At 51.1% G+C, this 17,440-nt stretch overlaps 1 protein-coding gene across 3 annotated transcripts in view; it reads right to left on the bottom strand.

Annotated features, from left to right (window-relative positions):
- SIN3A (SIN3 transcription regulator family member A) overlaps nt 1–9,632 on the bottom strand; it is a 70,445-nt gene extending 60,813 nt beyond the window's left edge. The window contains exon 1 of one of the 3 annotated variants that reach the window (XR_010404941.1): nt 9,545–9,632. The gene's annotated coding sequence lies outside the window, so the exon portion shown is untranslated. Of the gene's footprint in view, nt 1–5,154; nt 5,408–9,544 lie in introns of those variants that run through there. The other 2 variants (XM_045899663.3, XM_045899662.3) reach the window with 2 other exon arrangements.
- Nucleotides 9,633–17,440: the final 7,808 nt, after the last annotated feature.

Raw genomic sequence — 17,440 nt, 5'->3', positions numbered from 1 at the left:
TGAGGAGAGATTTAAAGGGGCTGTTTGTTGGAGAGTCTCGGTGGTTCAGTTGATTAAGCGGCCGACTCTTGATTTTGGCTCAGGTCATGATCTCAAGGTTCTGAGATCGAGCCCCACGAGGGTCTCTGCACTCAGCGGGGAGTCTGCTTCTCTCTCTCCCTTTGCCTCCCTCTCCCTCTGCCCCCACCCCTGTGCACACACTCATGCTCTAAAATAAAAAATTTTTTTCTTAAGATTTTATTTATTTATTTGACAGAGAGAGAGAGCGAGAGCAGAACACAAGCAGGGGGAGTGGGAGAGGGAGAAGCAGGCTTCCTGCTGAACAGGAATCCCAATGTGGGGTTCAATCCCAGGACCCTGAGATCATGACCTGAGCTGAAGGCAGACGCTTAACGACTGAGCCACGCAGGAGCCCCCCAAAAATGTTTAAAGACAGAGAGAGAGACAGAGAGATAGACAGATAAAGGAGCTGTTGTTTAATGTGTACAGTTTCAGTTGGGGGAAGATGAAAAAGTTCGGGAGAAAGGGGCGCCTGGGTGGCTCAGCTGGTTGAGCGACTGCCTTCGGCTCAGGTCATGATCCCGGAGTGCCGGGATCGAGTCCTGCATGGGGCTCCCTGCTCAGCGGGGAGTCTGCTTCTCCCTCTGACCCTCCCCACTCTCATGCTCTCTCTATCTCATTCTCTCTCTCAAATAAATAAATAAAATCTTAAAAAAAAAAGTTCTGGAGATGGATGGTTGAAACAGTTGCACAACAAAGTGACTGTACTTAATGCCACTGAATTGTACACTTAAAAATAGTTAAAATGGTAAATTTTGTTATATATGTTTTACCTCAATTGTTTTTAATAGCACACTGCTCCTTCTCTGTTCACTATCCTTAGACCAGACATAAATGAAGTGTAGAGTTAAAAGCAGGGACTCTGGAACCAGAACACCAGGGTTCACATCTGTCATGCCACTTACCACAGTTCTAATCTCTGTCACTGTTTCCTCATCTTTAAAACAAGGACTTCAGGGCGCCTGGGTGGCTCAGTTGGTTAAGCGACTGCCTTCGGCTCAGGTCATGATCCTGGAGTCCCGGGATCGAGTCCCGCATCGGGCTCCCTGCTCGGCAGGGAGTCTGCTTCTCCCTCTGACCCTCCCCCCTCTCATCCTCTCTCTATCTCATTCTCTCTCAGATGAATAAATAAAAAAATAAAAAAAAAAAAAGATTTTAAAACAAGGACTTCATAGTACCCACTAGACAGGGTTATCATGAAGATTACGTGGATTAATAAATGTACAGTGCCTAACTCAGTGCCTGGGACATAATAAGGGCTCAATAAATGAAAGTTCTTACTGGGGTATGTGGGTGGTGCAGTCGGTTAAGCCTTCCACTCTTGGTTTTGGCTCAGGTCGTAATCTCAACCTGAGCTGGCACACAGTCTGCTTGAGATTCTCTCTCCCTCACCCTCTGCCCCTCCAGCTCATATGTGTGCGTGTGCTCTTTTTTTTTTCAATTCTTTTTTTTTATTCTTATGTTAATCCCCATACATTACATCATTAGTTTTAGATGAAGTGTTCCATGATTCATTGTTTGTGCATAACACCCAGTGCTCCATGCAGAATGTGCCCTCCTCAATACCCACCACCAGGCTAACCCATCCTCCCACCCCCCTCCCCTCTAGAACCCTCAGTTTGTTTTTCAGAGTCCATCGTCTCTCATGGTTCGTCTACCCCTCCGATTTCCCCCGCTTTCTCTCTCTTTCTAGGATAAATAAATCTTTATTTTTTTAATTTTTTAAAAAATAAATCTTTAGAAAAAAATGAAAGTTCTTATTTTTCATGTAGACAGAGGGTATAGTTTTAAAAAGCATGTTAATGGGGTGCCTGGGTGGCTCAGCTGGTTAAGCGGCTGGCTCTTGACTGCGACTCAGGTCATGATCTCAGGGTCCTGGGATGGAGCCCCCACATTGGGTTCCGTGCTCAGCAGGGAGTCTGCTTGAGGATTCTTTCTTTCTCTCCCTCTGCGCCTCCCCCCACTGTGCGTCCCCCCACCCCACCTTGCATGCACACGCTCTCTCAAATAAATCTTTTTTTAAAAAATAAAAAGCATGTTAACTATCATTTATCATTTCTAGAAAAATCTACAGAAAGTAAAGCTTAACAACTCTTAGTAGTATTAGAAGAAGGAGAAAGCCTTTTATTTTATTTTTTTAAGATTTTGTCAGAGAGAGTGAGCAAGAGAGAGAGAGAGCGAGCAGCAGGCAGAGGGAGAAGCAGGTTCCCTGTCCAGCAAGGAGCCCAATGCGGGACTTGATCCCAGGACGCTGGGATCATGACCTGAGCCAAAGACGGACGCCCAACCAGCTGAGCCACCCAGGCGTCCCGAGAAAGCCTTTTAAAGCACTTCACTAGATTACTGAATGACATGGACATAATCTTTTAATTCTGACTAAAATTTGCAGCCATTAACATCTGCCTTGAAAAGATCTCCAGTTATCTTGTCTGTACATAAGATGTAAACAGGACTATGCTTTGCCAAGAATCTTATCAAATTACTACATACCTCTTTCCTCAAAAAAACACAAAAAACAAAAAAAACCCTTACTCTTAGGGTAAAACCTTCTTAATTACAAAATGCCAATCTATCTAGGGTCTTAACTCTGACAAAACTATAGTATATACCATACTGCTATTTGGAAAGGTAAGAAGCATTTATAAAAACTTTCCTAATATAGTACATCCAGGTTCTTACTTGAATCCTTAAAGCATATATGGGACTTCTGACCCTGGTGCCCTAAGAGACAACATATTAAGTGCATGATTTAGGTCTTCCGTGTTTCCCAGCAGACAGCACTGCAAATGGTAGGAACAACTTTGTGTTGACCAAACCTTCCTCTCCACTATCTCCACTATCTTTGGCAGTTTATAACATCAGAAAAAACACCCAGGCTTTCTGTATCCACACCAATTCTAACACAGTCACTAGCACTCAAATGAAAAAGCTACCTTTGCCATTGCTACTTCCTTAACTGAGATGGGACTTACTCTCTTCACATGAATATAGGGCAGGACATCAAGCTCTCAGTCCCACCTGAACAAAGCACAAATCTAGAATTTAACTTCAGGTATCAGCCAGATGGCTTGCTCAGATATTAGTCTATAAATACATTCCTCCAATACATTCCTCCGTGTTTATATTCTCATGAAAAAATATCAAAAACATGTAATTTCTCTTAAGAAAAGAGAACGTATCAAGTCAGAGCAAAAACCTCATTTAAAATAATTCATTATGGGGCGCCTGGCTGGCTCAGCCAGAAGACCATGTGACTCTTGATCTCTTAAGCTTGAACCCCATGTTGGGTATAGAGATTACTTAAATTAAAAAAAAAAAACTTAGGGGCGCCTGGGTGGCTCAGTCAGCTAAGCGGCTGCCTTCAGCTCAGGTCACGATCCCAGGGTCCTGGGATCGAGCCCCACATCGGGCTCCCTGCTCGGCAGGAAACCTGCTTCTCCTTCTCCCTCTGCCTGCCACTCTGCCTACTTGTGCTGTCTCTCTATCTCTCTGTCAAATAAATAAATAAAATCTTTAAAAAAAAAAAAACTTAAAAAAATTAAATAGTTCATTAAACATGAAATGTCCTAAGGCAACTCCCCAATAAAGGTCAGAGGGCAATGCTACGAAAGTCACATACACAAAACTACATTAGTCCTCGACTTCACCCTCTCTGTAACAAAACAGGGCAAGAACACTATGTTTTATAGAATATAAATAGAAATGGTCTAGATGTTCTAACAGAATTACATAAAACCAGAAGAGAAGACTCTTCAAGAACACCTCTAATTACCTAAATTGCAACTTATTTCTTTGTGAAATTAAGCTTACATAGCAGAACCACCTGTATGTACAATGAAAGCATTCAAAAAAGCGAGAGCGGAAGAAATCAGAGTATTTTATTCAGTCTGAGTTTTTTTTTAAATCACCATCTTTTATAAACATATAGTTTTAAATAGTAAAATGTAAATCCAACCCTTCCTTTTCTAAATCTCAGCTTAAAGACTTTTTCTGGCTAACTGGGTTTGAAGTCCTAAGGCACCTAACAGTGGCCAAGTCTAACTACCCACCACCCTATTGGCTCAAAGGAAACCCCGCCCCGTACAGCCACAGTAACTGAACCTAAGGGAACTCCAAGAAAGGTTGTCCCCGGCCACATTTCTAGTCTCTGATGACTCTCCGCCCCTCCCCCCACAATCACCGCTGCGGAAGCATGGTCACAGCACGAGCAGCCACTCCACTGCAAGACTCCCAACGAAAGGACCTTGAGCACCTCGCTCCAAAAATTACAAGCGGCGGTGACCATGCTCCCACTCTCCAAGGCTGAACGGTGCCATCTACGCTGCGTGCAGCTAAGACAGACAACAGCTCTGGCACACAGCCCTCTTGCCCCAGGCAAAAGGCATGGCCGAGCCACAAGAGTAAGTCCTGACACCTCCGCAGCTCAGAGTCGGCGGGAGCCCCTCCCACCCCACGGAGACGTAGGGCGGGGCAGATCTGGGCGCCGCGACTCCAAGCCAGACCGGACAGCGGGCTTTCCCGAACCCCGCCTCACTTGCCAAGGAGGCGGAAACCGGGGGGAGGGGGGAGGACGGCCTGGGGGAGTGGCATCGCCGCTCCGTACGGCCCCTCCGGCCAACCGGATCCCGAGAAGGCGGAGGAAAGCAGACTTCACGCCCCCTCCCTGCCGCGCCCCGAAACCACACGCGGGAGACCCCTTGCCCGTCCCCCAACCCCAGCATGCCAGTGCGCGGCTGCCCAGCTGAGGCCCCGCCCACCTCGGGAAGATAGGAGGGGTGGTCGACCGCAAACAGCACTTAGCCAGGACCGGCCCCGCCCCTTTCTCCACAATCGCACGCGCGCGCCGGCCCCGCCCCTGAGCGGCGGCGCGAGAGCCCGCCCCCTCCGCGCGCACCGGGACTACGCTCTCCTCCCCCTCCCGCACGAAGAGCTACCCCGCTCCGCCCCCCACCCCCCTCACACATCCACACACCTCCCGCCCGCCTGCTCTACGGGAAGCCGAGGAGGTCAGCCCCCCTAAAAATACACACCCTCGAGTCCAGCGTTACCCGCCACCAGGCTCCCCGCCCCGACCCTGGCCCGGCGTGCTCTCACCGCAAAGCTGCTTCGGCCGCTCCTCACTGCGTGTCCCTCTCGGCGTGAGCCTCGGGCTCAGCAGGGAGGCCCCGAGAACGGCGAAGGCACAGGCCCGCCGAAGCGGACTGGCAGCCTCCTCTCCGCTAACGAAACGGTCACAGGCCCCAGTGCCCAGACTGGGAAGGAGGGAGGGAGGGAGGGAGGGAAACTCCGAGGGGGGAAGGGGAGGGGGGGAAAGATGGAGAAACCGTCTCCGCCGCCTCTACCGCCGCGGCCGCTTCTCTGTTACCCGGGAAATCCCGCCCACTCCCCCGGCCCGCCCCGCAGAGGGAAGACTCAACTTCGCTCCACCACAGGCCGCATTATCCGCCCGTCAAAGGTTTAACCAATCGCTGTGCCCTGCCTGCCGGCTGCCCGCCCCTTCCCCCTCGGCTGGGATGGGAGGGGGAGCCGCTCACCTTCTCCACGCCCCTATTGGCGGGGAGCTTCCCTAACTCAACCCCGCCTATTGGAGGCGAATTGCTGAATCCCACCCCCACGCCTCAACACTATTGGAGGAAGCAGGGGAGCTCTTCACGTCTCATTGGAGGACTCCACATATCCCGCCCCGTGCAGTCTCAGCCACAGGCCCAACAAGTCGGCTCCCGCCCTCGCCGGTCATCGCATTGGAAGGCTACCCCGGGCTCTCTCGCTGCCCCAGGAAGGTAAGTAACCGATGTGGGGTAAAATGTCCGTAAGTGAGGCAGGCCCCGCCCCCAACCACCCGATTGGATATCTCGGCGCCGGTAGCAGCCTCCATTGGCCAGGACGCCCGTCTAGAAAGGAGCTGACTCCGCCCCGCGCGAGGAGGCTGAACCTTAGCAGTCCTTTTGTGGAATGTTTACACTAGAGACTGAAGTGCAGAGAGTTCCAGGGCCCGAAACAGGAGGGGGCGCGGAGCTCAGCAGCTGAGATCCGAAGCCTTGGGATTTGAAAGGGAGAGGCAGCAACACACCACCGTGGAGGGCCCCTTACAAGAAAAAATAAAAGAAAGAAAGAAAGAAAAAGAACCTCATCCTATCCAGTTCTCTCTACAATTTACATTTCCGCACGCTGCCTCCTTGTAAACACAAATATCCGGAGCAACCGGATCCGTACAGCTCCTTTCAGTACGTCAGAATTAAGAGCTGGAGACCCAAGCCGAAAAATCGTCCTAGTGGTTGCCAGCCCGCAGCTAGGTTTGGCTGCACACTTCTAACACCGACAATCCCTAAACTTGAGTATGCAGTCCTAAGAGGGCGGAGATAACCAAAATGAAGGCAGGGCCCTAACAGCCACCGCCCTGGCAAGCCTCCGGAAGGCGGAGCGTGAGGTGTAAAGCGTTTGCGATCTCCAGGGTATATCTGGAGGCATATTCGGACTCGAACTGAATAAGGAGACCAAAAAGGCCATAGCATAAATGAACCTTCACCCCACACTTCATACAAAGAATAAAAATTCCACAGTTGGTGACAAAAGATAAGAATGGCTGTTCACCTACTCCTTTGGCCAACAAGTGTTAATGGCAGTCCCTAGGCCTTCTCTGTGTAGGTTATAGTGCTTCAAACACACAGAGACAAAGTGCTTGCAATGCCTAGGTTGCTTTTATTTATTCACCAAATGGGGCGGAGAACGGACGCTGGCCCTGCTTTGGGGGGCGCTCAAGGAGCGCCAGGAAAGGAGGGGGCGGGACTAGAGTTTTCCCGCTCTCCAGCAAAAGCCTACTCCCCCGAGAGCCGTGTCAGTCCCCAAGTGGCAGGCCCCAGGGAACCCGCTCCCAGATCCTATCTTCTCCTCCCTCTGCAATCCAGGGGAGACGGCAAGGAAACCAGCGCTGGCAACAGGTGGGCCTGACTCCAAGGATGGCTTCGAGCCGTAAGGACAAGGCAGTGAACCGTGAACTCCATGAGTAACTTAAGATGAGAGCCAAGCCCTGCCCAAAGACGGAGCTCTAAAAAAAAGGTCACACCAACGAAAGCGACGCTCGAGTCAAATCTCTTCGAGGTTAGGAAGAAGCGGCACTTTTGCAGAACTTATCGACGGTACCTTTCACTCTGGGCCGTCCCCGTCTCCCTGGACTGGGTGCCACACGACGCTCCACCTGGACCTCAAAAACCACTTCGAATCCAAGCAGGGTTGGGCCGCCCCCGACTTCTCTGTCAATAGGGGATGAACCACCCTGTACCTTGCCTAAGGCACCCAGCCCAATCTTAGGTTGCTCAGAGTTTTAGTTAAAGCCACCTAAGGCCAAGCTGCCGGCGTCCGCGGCGTTCTCAAGCTTAAATTCAGGGTGATCTCCGGGAAGTCAAGAGGCGCGAGAATAGCCAGGCCGCAGGGTCAGAACTTTAGTAGTTGGCCCGGAAGGCTCTGCAGATCCCACCCCTCCTCCCCACCCCTGCAGAACCCCTGGAGCCGAGGGCCCCGAAATCCACTCATGCCGTTAACCCCTAACTTCATCGCAAAGCTACCAGAATCTCCAGCCTTAGAGGAATCATTGTGTGCCTTCTCAGCTCTCTTCGCCCCCTCCCCCCGCACTCCCCGCGCCAAGGACTCCAAACCCGGGACTTCCGGGCGGGAGGACAGTTCGAAGGAGCAAGGCGGGACTCACACATGTGCAGAGCGCGCACACAGGCTAGGGGAAGGGGCGGAGAACAGGGGGTGAACTTCCCCCCCCATCCTAGCTCGCTCCGGCGGAGGGGGCGGAGACTACTATCTCACCAATCAGGAGTGGGGGCGGGACCTTGCGCCGCACGTAAGTCGTAGGAATCCTCCCTCCGCCCTTCACGGAAAAAAATCCTAGCAACTTAAACTCCAGCCCGGCCTCCGATAGGCGGAGCTCGAGAGAATGTCATCCAGTCGAGAACCGAGAAGGAAAAAAGGGAGTCTCGCCCAGCCAGTGGAAGACAAGAGAAGGCGGGCCCTGTGGAGGAGCCCGAGGTGGGTGGAAGAGAGAGGGAAAGGCCCCGCCCCTCAGCTCCCCTCCGGGCGGGTTGCACAAGCGGCGGCTGCTGGAGTAGATAGTAAACAGGCTAGGCCAAGGAGTGGAGGCAGGGGCAACTCGGCGCTCCGTGGGCCGGGGCCCCGGCGCCTCCTCTCCCGGCATCGCCCCACCCGACCCCGGCGGTTAGCGCCGGCGCCCCGCCTTCCAGCCCGCGGCCGCCATCCCGGCTGACAGGCGCGCCCCCCGCGCCCCTCCCCGCCCGCTGATGCATTTCCTTTTCCCGATTCCTAGCGTGGAGACTGTTTTCCCAGTTTCCGACCTTCACTGCCCCTTTCAGGCCACCCCCTCGTGGGCGCGCTCACACGCCCGCGCCCCCGCCCCATCAGCGGGCGAGCCGCACGGCCGGGGGAGGAGAAGGGAGCCGCCGCCGCCGCTGCGGCCGGCTTGGGGTGGGCGGGGAAGGAGGCAGCTCCATGTTTGCAAGGGGATCAGCTGGGGCCGCGGGTCGAAGCCGCCACCGAGTTCCTGGAGGTTTTCCACAACCCCGGGCCGAGTTCCGCGCGGGCTCGCGGCCTGGCGGGTTCCGGCGCCGAATGCTGGCTCTACTGCCACGGCCCGGGACTTCGGAGAACACAGACCGGCGCGCGGAGCTAGTGGCCAGGCGCTGGGGGCTCTTTCCGGTGGCCTCCCCCGCCCCCGGCCGCCCCTCCCGCAAGTCCGGCGTTGCCCCCGCCCCCAGAGTCCGTAACAACCGCGGCCCACGGCGCCCGCGCCTCACCGGATCGCGCCCACCGCCCCCTCCGTCAAGTTTGCGGGCCGAAACAAAACCCTCCGGGTGGCTGCCGCCCTCGCACAGCATGGTTAGCGGGGAAAGCCGCCGGCTCCGGGTCGCTCGCTAACTCCAGCTCTCAACCAACTCCCGGAGCCGCGGGCTCAGTGGGCCTGGCCTGCCGGGCTCAGGCCGCCGCCCCCTGCCGAGCCCGCGCGCCGCAGCCCAGGCTCGGTTCCAGTCGGCGTACGGAATATCCCCTATTTTCTTCTTTACAATAATTTTTTAAAAGGCATTCCAGGAGCGAGGGGGGAGGGAATCTCCCCCCGCCCTCCCCTTACCCAGTCCGCCGCCGAAACCTACCGAAACCGATTGCTCGGTGAAATAAACTAGGCAGCACGGCCGGCGCACTGACGACCCCGGGCCGGGCCGACCCCCTCCCCACGAATCCGGCCCGGCTTGGAAAACACACACACTGGCGAGCGGGCGGCGCCAAGAGCTCTCCTTCCTGGCCTGCCCCGTGCCTCCCTCGGCCGCCGGACTCCGAGACTCCCCTAGCTCCGTCCTGGGGCCCGCGGCGCCCGCACCGTGGCGGACCGGCCTGAGCCACTGGCCAGCGAGCTAGCCCCCCAAACGCCCGAGATTGGGGAGACCAAATTAAAAGCAGCTGTTTAACATACCTTCCGAGCCAGGCGAGGAGTCCTGAATGGGGAGGAACGCCCCCCACCGGCCATTGGCTCCCCGGCGCTAGCGTCAGTCAGCCTGGGCCCGCCTCCTTCCCTCGCTCCACCTCTTCCCCTTCATTGAATGCTCCCTCCCTCCAAAAAACATAAAATAAATAAATTAAACTAGCCGCGAGTGGGAAGCGCATCCGTGGTAAAGGCCCCTATCTCTCCGGTACCGCCCCTTCGAGTTTCTTGAGACCCTTGGACTGGAAGGATACCTGAGACTCAGAGATCCGCAGGGTGGACTCGGAGGAGGAGCCAGCGGGGCTACCCGGCCCCACTTCCTTCGCACTCACACCCCATTTGGAGCTGGGTAGCGGAGGCTGGTAGGGACATCCTAACGACTGGCTGGAATGGCCCAATTCCCCAGGCTGTGTAACCTAACCGTGTCCAGCCCATTCTGTTAGGTGGCTACCTAAACATGAGTGGTGTAAGCGGCGAGTCCTGTGTTCAGGCAACAGGCGCTATCTAAGCACCTACCGTGGGTGAGGCAGACATTCATCCTGCACCTGCTTCTGAGTGCGATTACAGAGGCTGGATGAGATGCTCTCTCTATACCCTTCGAGGGCTCCAGACCTACCCGAGTTGATGCTACAGCAAGAGCTAAGTAAGGCAAGGCAGAAATGTGTATATAAATAGACCTAGGAGCTCAGAGCAGGGAGATTCTTCCTAGCTGAGGAAAACTGGGAAAGTCTTCATGGAGGAGATGGCTGGCACTCAAGTAGGGTCTTAATGCTTTCATCAGGCAGAAATGAAGGGGGCAAGTCATTTTTAACAAAGGGCACAAAGGGGTAAATGGAAAACATTGTTAAGGACCTTCTAGTGTGGCTAGAAGGGTTGGAAATCAGGGTTGGAAAGGTGGAACCAAATAGCAGAAGACTTTGATACCTGGTTAAAATTCTTAGACTCACACAACATAATGTGCTAGCAGCATAGTCACAGGCTACAGGCTCAGAACTATGGTTTAAGATGCTCAATATCCCAGTAGCTGGGTTGGTTCTGAGAGTGGTTAAGTGAGGGGTGCCTATAGGCAGCAAGGTGAGGCACAAAGGCTATTGTAATACTGGGTTTGGAGACAACAGAGATACATCTTCTAGTGGGAGGGGTACATGGTGGAGCCAAGGGAAATTTTATTTTCTCTCTCCCAGCCACCCAATCCAGAAAGTCTTCAGTAGCCCTCAAGTCAAAAACTCTGACTCAGATCCTTCCCTGAATCATTTGCTGTTTGTCCTAACTTCCAACCAGAAGTTGAAAGAGGCTACCCTACCTCTCTGTGTTCAACAGAACTGAGCCTAGGGCCAGAACACACGGAGTGAGCAAGAAAGACCTGTTGATTGAGGCATCCAGGAAAGGAAGTTCATGTGGTGGATGTGGGGTGTGCAGAATGTGAAGAGTCCTGTGGGCAGAGTGGGACCTGATGCTAGTTAGGCTGTCCCAACAATTCAGGTGAGATGTAATGAGGACTTGACCAGAGCAATGGCAATGGGAAACAAAAAGAACTAAAAAGGAGAGGGGCGCCTGGGTGGCTCAGATGGTTAAGCGTCTGCCTTTGGCTCAGGTGATGATCCCAGGATCCTGGGATCAAGCCCCGCATTGGGCTCCCTGCTTGGTGGTGAGCCTGCTTCTCCCTCTCCCTCTACTGTTCCCCCTGCTTGTGCTCTCTCGCTCTGTCAAATAAATAAAATCTTGGGCGCCTGGGTGGCTCAGATGGTTAAGCGTCTGCCTTCGGCTCAGGTCATGATCTCAGGGTCCTGGGATCGAGTCCCGCATCGGGCTCTCTGCTCCTTGGGAGCCTGCTTCTCCCTCTGCCTCTCTCTCTCTCTCTCTGTCTCTCATGAATAAATAAATAAAATCTTTAAAAAAATAAATAAATAAATAAAATCTTAAAAAAAAATTAAAAAGGAGAGATGTGTTTGAGAAAGACTCAAGGGGCCTGGGTGATTAATTCAGTTTGGGTGATGGAGGGAAAGAAGTCTGTGGCCTGGTATATGAAGAGGTAGTGGAGTTTGAGGCTAAAGGCTGGGTAATCTGGGTTCTAGACTTAACCTGGCCAGTGACTGGTGATATATTTTTAGGCAAGTACTTCTTCCCCTGGGCCTGTTTCCCTCCTGTGAAACAGGGGTGGAAATTGGAATAGAAAGACAGGCTCTAAGGACCCTTCCCTCACTCAGGATCCATAGGAAAGGAGGTTTTCTAATGGGGAGGGAAGCTTGCCATTAAGGAGAGAGGACAGATGGGAAGAAATACTTATTTGGGAAGGGCAGTGGGCATCCCATGTGAAGTGGGGACTAGAATTTGGGAGGTAGCTTGGTTGATGGAATCATTGAAGGAGAGGGTGTGGAGTGGGAAAGGCCAGGAGGTGGGGACTGTGTATTCAGTGGGAGGCCCACCACCTAGCAGGGCCATGGAGGTTGAGGTTCATTCTCAGACTGGGGGGTCCCTAGGGTGAGAACCGAGTTTTTCTAATTCAGAACAGAGATCCTCTGATGTCTGGAGCCCCATCTCAGATTTCTACTCTATTTCCAAGAGGTTCTGCCCTAGATGAAGGCATAAGATACTGTGTGAGTATGAGATGAGGCATAGTAGTAGACCAGAACACATTAGTCTGAAAGTTGAATCCTATGTTCTCACTTAGTCTCTTCTTATTGTCTATGGATCAGCATCCTGTCCTATACAAGAGTGTAACAGCAATCCTTGCCCTGTTTTGAAGATCAAATGTGATGATTAAATGTACTTTAATATACCTAGTAAAGTTCTGAGCTTCTGTGGAGGCCAAAGGCCCAAGCATTTGACTGTCCTAAACAGCAAGTGGTATACTGTGGATGAAGTTATGGAACATTTGCAACCAGAGTAGTTACTCCCATTCAGAGAACCAGATTTTGCTGACACTCCTTGAGGATAGCCACTCTAATTCACTCTGAGCACCCAGTGCCCATAGCAATCAGGCATGGGAGCCCCTTGGAAGGGGTCCAGGGATTATTGTTTCTGACTCAGTACATTGATGCCTACATAGGAGAACCAGTCCCGGACTCTTTGGGAAAGTGAGTATTTATTTTGGTGACACTGACCCTCCAGCTGTATGGGTAACATCCACCCTACCCCTCCCCTACTCTATCAGGACAAAACAGTGAATGGATACTGATGAGGGCCTTCCTTTGAGAAGTCACAATGGGAAGCCAGGTTCTGATTCCCAGGAGGCCTCTTCTGAATGAGTTAGGGATTATTATCCTAATTATAGTTGAGTAACCTGAGCAGTAGAATAACTTGCCCAAGTCAAGTCTGTCTGGACCCAAAGCCTGAGCTTTGTCCACTCCCCCCTGTGCTGTCTCTATACACACTAGGGCCCATGATCCTGTTGGGACTTGTGGAGAAAAACGGCCTCCCTCCTGCCCCATCCCTCTTACCTCCCTAATTCCAAGAGCAGTTTGTCCCCAGATAGTTCTAAATGGTTTCTGGCCCTTTCCAAAAAAATGATCTTCAAAGAAGCAAGATATTTCTCCCAACCACATACATACATACATCCTTACCTCACAACACCACTCAAAACTGTCACACCCACTGACACCCTGTCTCACAAGCATCATGCATGTGCATGCATGCACACACCGTCATTCACAAAAAGGACTCATTTAGTTCTTTAGGGTGTGTATGGTAGGTGGTGACTGAGACATTTAGGGCCTACACTTTAGTGACTGCCAAAAAGGTGTCAGTGCCAGTACCCTGCTGACAGAACCTCTGCCAGCTATAGAAGACCATTGCCAGTTTAGGAATATGCAAGTGAGGGGCATCTGAGGCTTGTTCACTCCCAATCCAAACCGCCCTATAGGTTCAGGGGGGCAAAGCTCAAACTATTGGTCAGAATCCCAATTTAGTCACCTCCTAGCTGGAGGTCTTCTGCAAGTTATTTATCTTCTCAATTTATCTATAAACTAAGAATAAGAATACCCACTTCAGAGGCACCTAGGTGGCTCAGTCGTTAAGGGTCTGCCTTTAGCTCAGGTCATGATCCAGGGGTCCTGGGATCGAGACCCGCATCGGGCTCCCTGCTCAGCGGGAAGCCTGCTTCTCCCTCTCCCACTCCCCCTGCTTGTGTTCCCTCTCTAGCTGTCTCTCTCTCTCTGTCAAATAAATAAATAAAATCTTTAAAAAAAAAAAAAAAAAGACGGGCGCCTGGGTGGCTCAGTTGGTTAAGCAACTGCCTTCAGCTCAGGTCATGATCCTGGAGTCCCGGGATCGAGTCCCACATCGGGCTCCCTGCTGAGCAGGGAGTCTGCTTCTCCCTCTGACCCTCTTCCCTCTCGTGCTATCTCTCATTCTCTCTAATAAATAAATAAAATTAAAAAAAGAAAAAAGAAAAAAAGAATACCCACTTCAGTGGACTGTTGTGAAATTAAAAATAAAGTATGCCTGGGGCGCTTGGCTAGCTCAGTCTGTGGAGCATATGACTCTTGTTCTTGGGGTTGTGAGATCGAGCCCTACACTGGGCATAGAGATTACTTAAAAAAAAAAAAAGTATGCCTAGCATTTATTCAGGGCTTCACGGACTTTTTTCTCCCTTAACTCCTCACCATTCCCTCTCTGCCTGGCCTTTCACATGCAGTCCCTGGTGTTGCAGTCTGAGAGAAGAGCCCAGGACTGGCCTAAAAGACCCAACAATCCCACTATATGAAGAAACCATTTCTCTGGCAACCAACTGGCTTAGGTTGTACATATTCCATATTCCTAATTTCTGGGTAGTTTGGAGGCTTGGAATTTTTTAGTGGGTTTTAAGATTGCTACTCACTGCCATGAAATGTCTTCCCTTCACTGAGCATTAATAAAAAATAAGTATAACAATATGTTCCCCAGTTTACCTGGCTTTACATTTTCAAAATGTTTTCTTCTGTATGTCAGTTATTTGGTGACTTTTTTTTCAAGGCAGCAGGTTACTTTGTCCTATTTGCAATCTTACTCAGAGCCCTAATGTGGAAGAGATAAATGTGGGCCTTGCTGTGCTTGGAGACAGCCCAAGCACTGCAGTGTCTACTCTTTCACCTGCCATTCACACCACCTCCCTGTCAGCCCCTGCCCTGAGACCACCAGTGAACCTACATTTCCGAATCCTGTTCATTCATCCTAACTGCTCCCTTCCACTGACCAGGCTGGGAGAATACAGCCTGGCCACGTCCTCTGTTACTTCAGTCTATTAATCAGAATTGTTCACAGGCTTTTTATCCTCTTCCTAACATTGGTAACTCCAAATCTCTCCTCTCTTCTTGCTCTCCTCCTTCTGTTCTCACCCACTTCCAAGGCCTCCAGTTTTTATCTAAACTAAGTTGACATCTCCAGCCTAATATCTGTCCTGAACATCAGACTCCATATATCCACTGGCTGCTGGCCATAGAATAAGGTATTCATTCAAGGTCAAGGAAGCAAAGGAGACCCCATAGGATGAAATGGCTGACCTAGGCTCAGCTGAGCATCTGGCCAGTTTTGAGGCTTTAGACAACTACATTAGCATAGAGAAGTAGCCAGGTTCTGATGGGGGGGTAGGGGTGGTGGTAGAAGGAAGTGAGCCTGGAGTTGGGAGGGGCAATGTGCCTTTTTTGACTCCCTTCTATTTACATCTCACTGTCTTGCTTTCCTACTTTCATCTCCATCTGAGTCCTAACAACCATCAGGAACATATAACCCTGAACAGTTGAAAAGGGATCGCTGCTCCCAATCTCCATCCAACACTCCTAGCTAGGATTCTGGTGTGGCTAGCTATGTCCATCTTGGCCTTAGCTGGAAAAAATATGGGTATTTAAGACTGCAGAATGCCAGCATAACTTACAGAGAAGTTGAATCACTGTTGTACACCTGAAACTAATGCAACATCATGTGTCTGCTATGCTCAAAAAAAAAAAGAAAAGAAAAAAAAGACTGCAGCACGCCAGATTTAGCTTAAATAGATTTTTATAAAAGTGATGGTAAATGGTGGAGGGAGATTAAACACCTCAACAGGTTTCTGAGAGTGCTATCCTTCTTTTGTAGTGAAGACCCAGTCTTCTCTGTGGTCAGTTAAGAGTAGCAATCCACAACACTTAATATTCACAACTGTTGTGATGGTAACTATAGGGCAGATACCCCCCAAGAGAAAATATGGTTCCCCCCCTAGTGGGAGCTTTAGCTCTTGCTCTTGGTAAGAGAATGGTGGTCTGTGGGTAGTGACCAAGCCCTGAGAGAAATCTAAGAACCTCAGCAGGGAACTCTGGGACCTTGGTTGGTTCATTCCTTGACTCTGACTCACCCTGTCAGCTCCACATGGAGCAGCACAGAAGCTTTAAAGCCTAGGCCTTGGCCTGGGGATTACAGGGGAAACTTGACCTGCTCTCCAAGTTGTGGGCCAAGTGGGAAGGGACCTAAGACAATATAGGGAAGTGGCAGCAGCTTGAAAGAAGAGACTTTGAAAACAAGCTTAAAACTAGGGATTGGGAGTGGGAGCTGACCCAACCAGAGAAGGGCCTGATGGTTCCTCTACAAGAATTCACACTGTCCATCAAAGAACTAGCCCCTTACGAGTTGGAAGGCCTGTGGTCGTATCATCTAATGTAGCCCCTTCTTTCACAAAAGGAAGCTAGGAGTTGGCTTGAGTTGAGTGGTGAGACCTCAAAACTACCAAAGAGCTCAGTCACTCTAGGAAGGCTTTCTTCCTGGCCCACTTCCCCCCAGGTCTCTGATTTGTGAGTTTCCATATGCGTGTCTGCTTGTCCCTAGAGTTGGGAAGCTTTTAAGAGGAGTCTCATCTCCCTCAATCTACAATACTAAATAGTCCAGTCTCCCAAGAACTGGTCCCAATCTGTCATTTACCTGCATGTGGTGACATGGAGATTGGCAATGGTAGGCCTCCTAAGCTGAGGGTGTCAGGGCACACTTTACCTCAGGAGTCCCATTCCAGCTGACAGGGACAGTCAGGATAAAGGACCAATGCTAGAGGCAGTAAGTTAGGTGAAAAAATAGCACTCAAATAGGAAGAAGCCTGAGTTGGCCCACAATGCTCTCCCTCCACCCCGAACACTTTATCTTATGTTCTCAACTGTACAGTCCAACATTTGATAGTGGATTCTCTTGCTTCATTCACCAACCTCCTGTGTGAGAGCCTTGACTTCCTGAACAGATCTAGGCTCCTTCTCGGTCTTCCCCTTTCTTTCCCTCTTTAAACACCTAGCACAGGGGCGCCTGAGTGGCTCAGTCATTAAGCGTCTGCCTTCGGCTCAGGTCATGATCCCAGGGTCCTGGGATCGAGCCCCACATTGGGCTCCCTGCTCAGCGGGGTGCCTGCTTCTCCCTCTCCCACTCCCCCTGCTTGTGTTCCCTCTCTCGCTGTCTCTCTCTGTGAAATAAATTAAATCTTTAAAAAAACAAAACAAAACAAACAGCTAGCACAGGTAGGCTCACATTTTGGGAAGTCACTCTCTTCACAATGTAAAAGCTACAAGTAAACTATGGCAGTAGGGGAAAGCTATTGATCCCTTGCTCTCAGATTTAGTAAACATCAATTTGCTAACCTTCCTCAGAGTCAGGGACACAGATTAAGACAGTGCTTCTGACCTGCCTCATCCTGTCACTCACTTAACCACCTACCAGGCAGGACCCAGGAATCTGCGCTTTTGAGCTCTTACAAGTCATAACCTCACCAATCCTCAGATGTGCAACTCATGTATAACTTCTGAATTTGCAGAGCACTTTGGTTACAGCCTCTTCAAACAAAAGATAGTTCAAGGCTACCTCCTCCAGATCTCTTATCATTAATCCTGTTTCCTCCACATTTCACCAAACCCCTCTGATTTCCCTGTTCACCTCTTATGCTCGCTTGCCCCCAACAGAACA

Source organism: Mirounga angustirostris, unplaced genomic scaffold (assembly GCF_029215605.1).
Source record: "Mirounga angustirostris isolate CCGP_5_RB_7025 unplaced genomic scaffold, mMirAng1.0.hap1 SCAF_9, whole genome shotgun sequence".
NCBI lineage: Eukaryota > Metazoa > Chordata > Mammalia > Carnivora > Phocidae > Mirounga > Mirounga angustirostris.
Note: the sequence above shows the minus strand (reverse complement) of the source record. Positions and strands in the feature narration are given on the sequence as shown.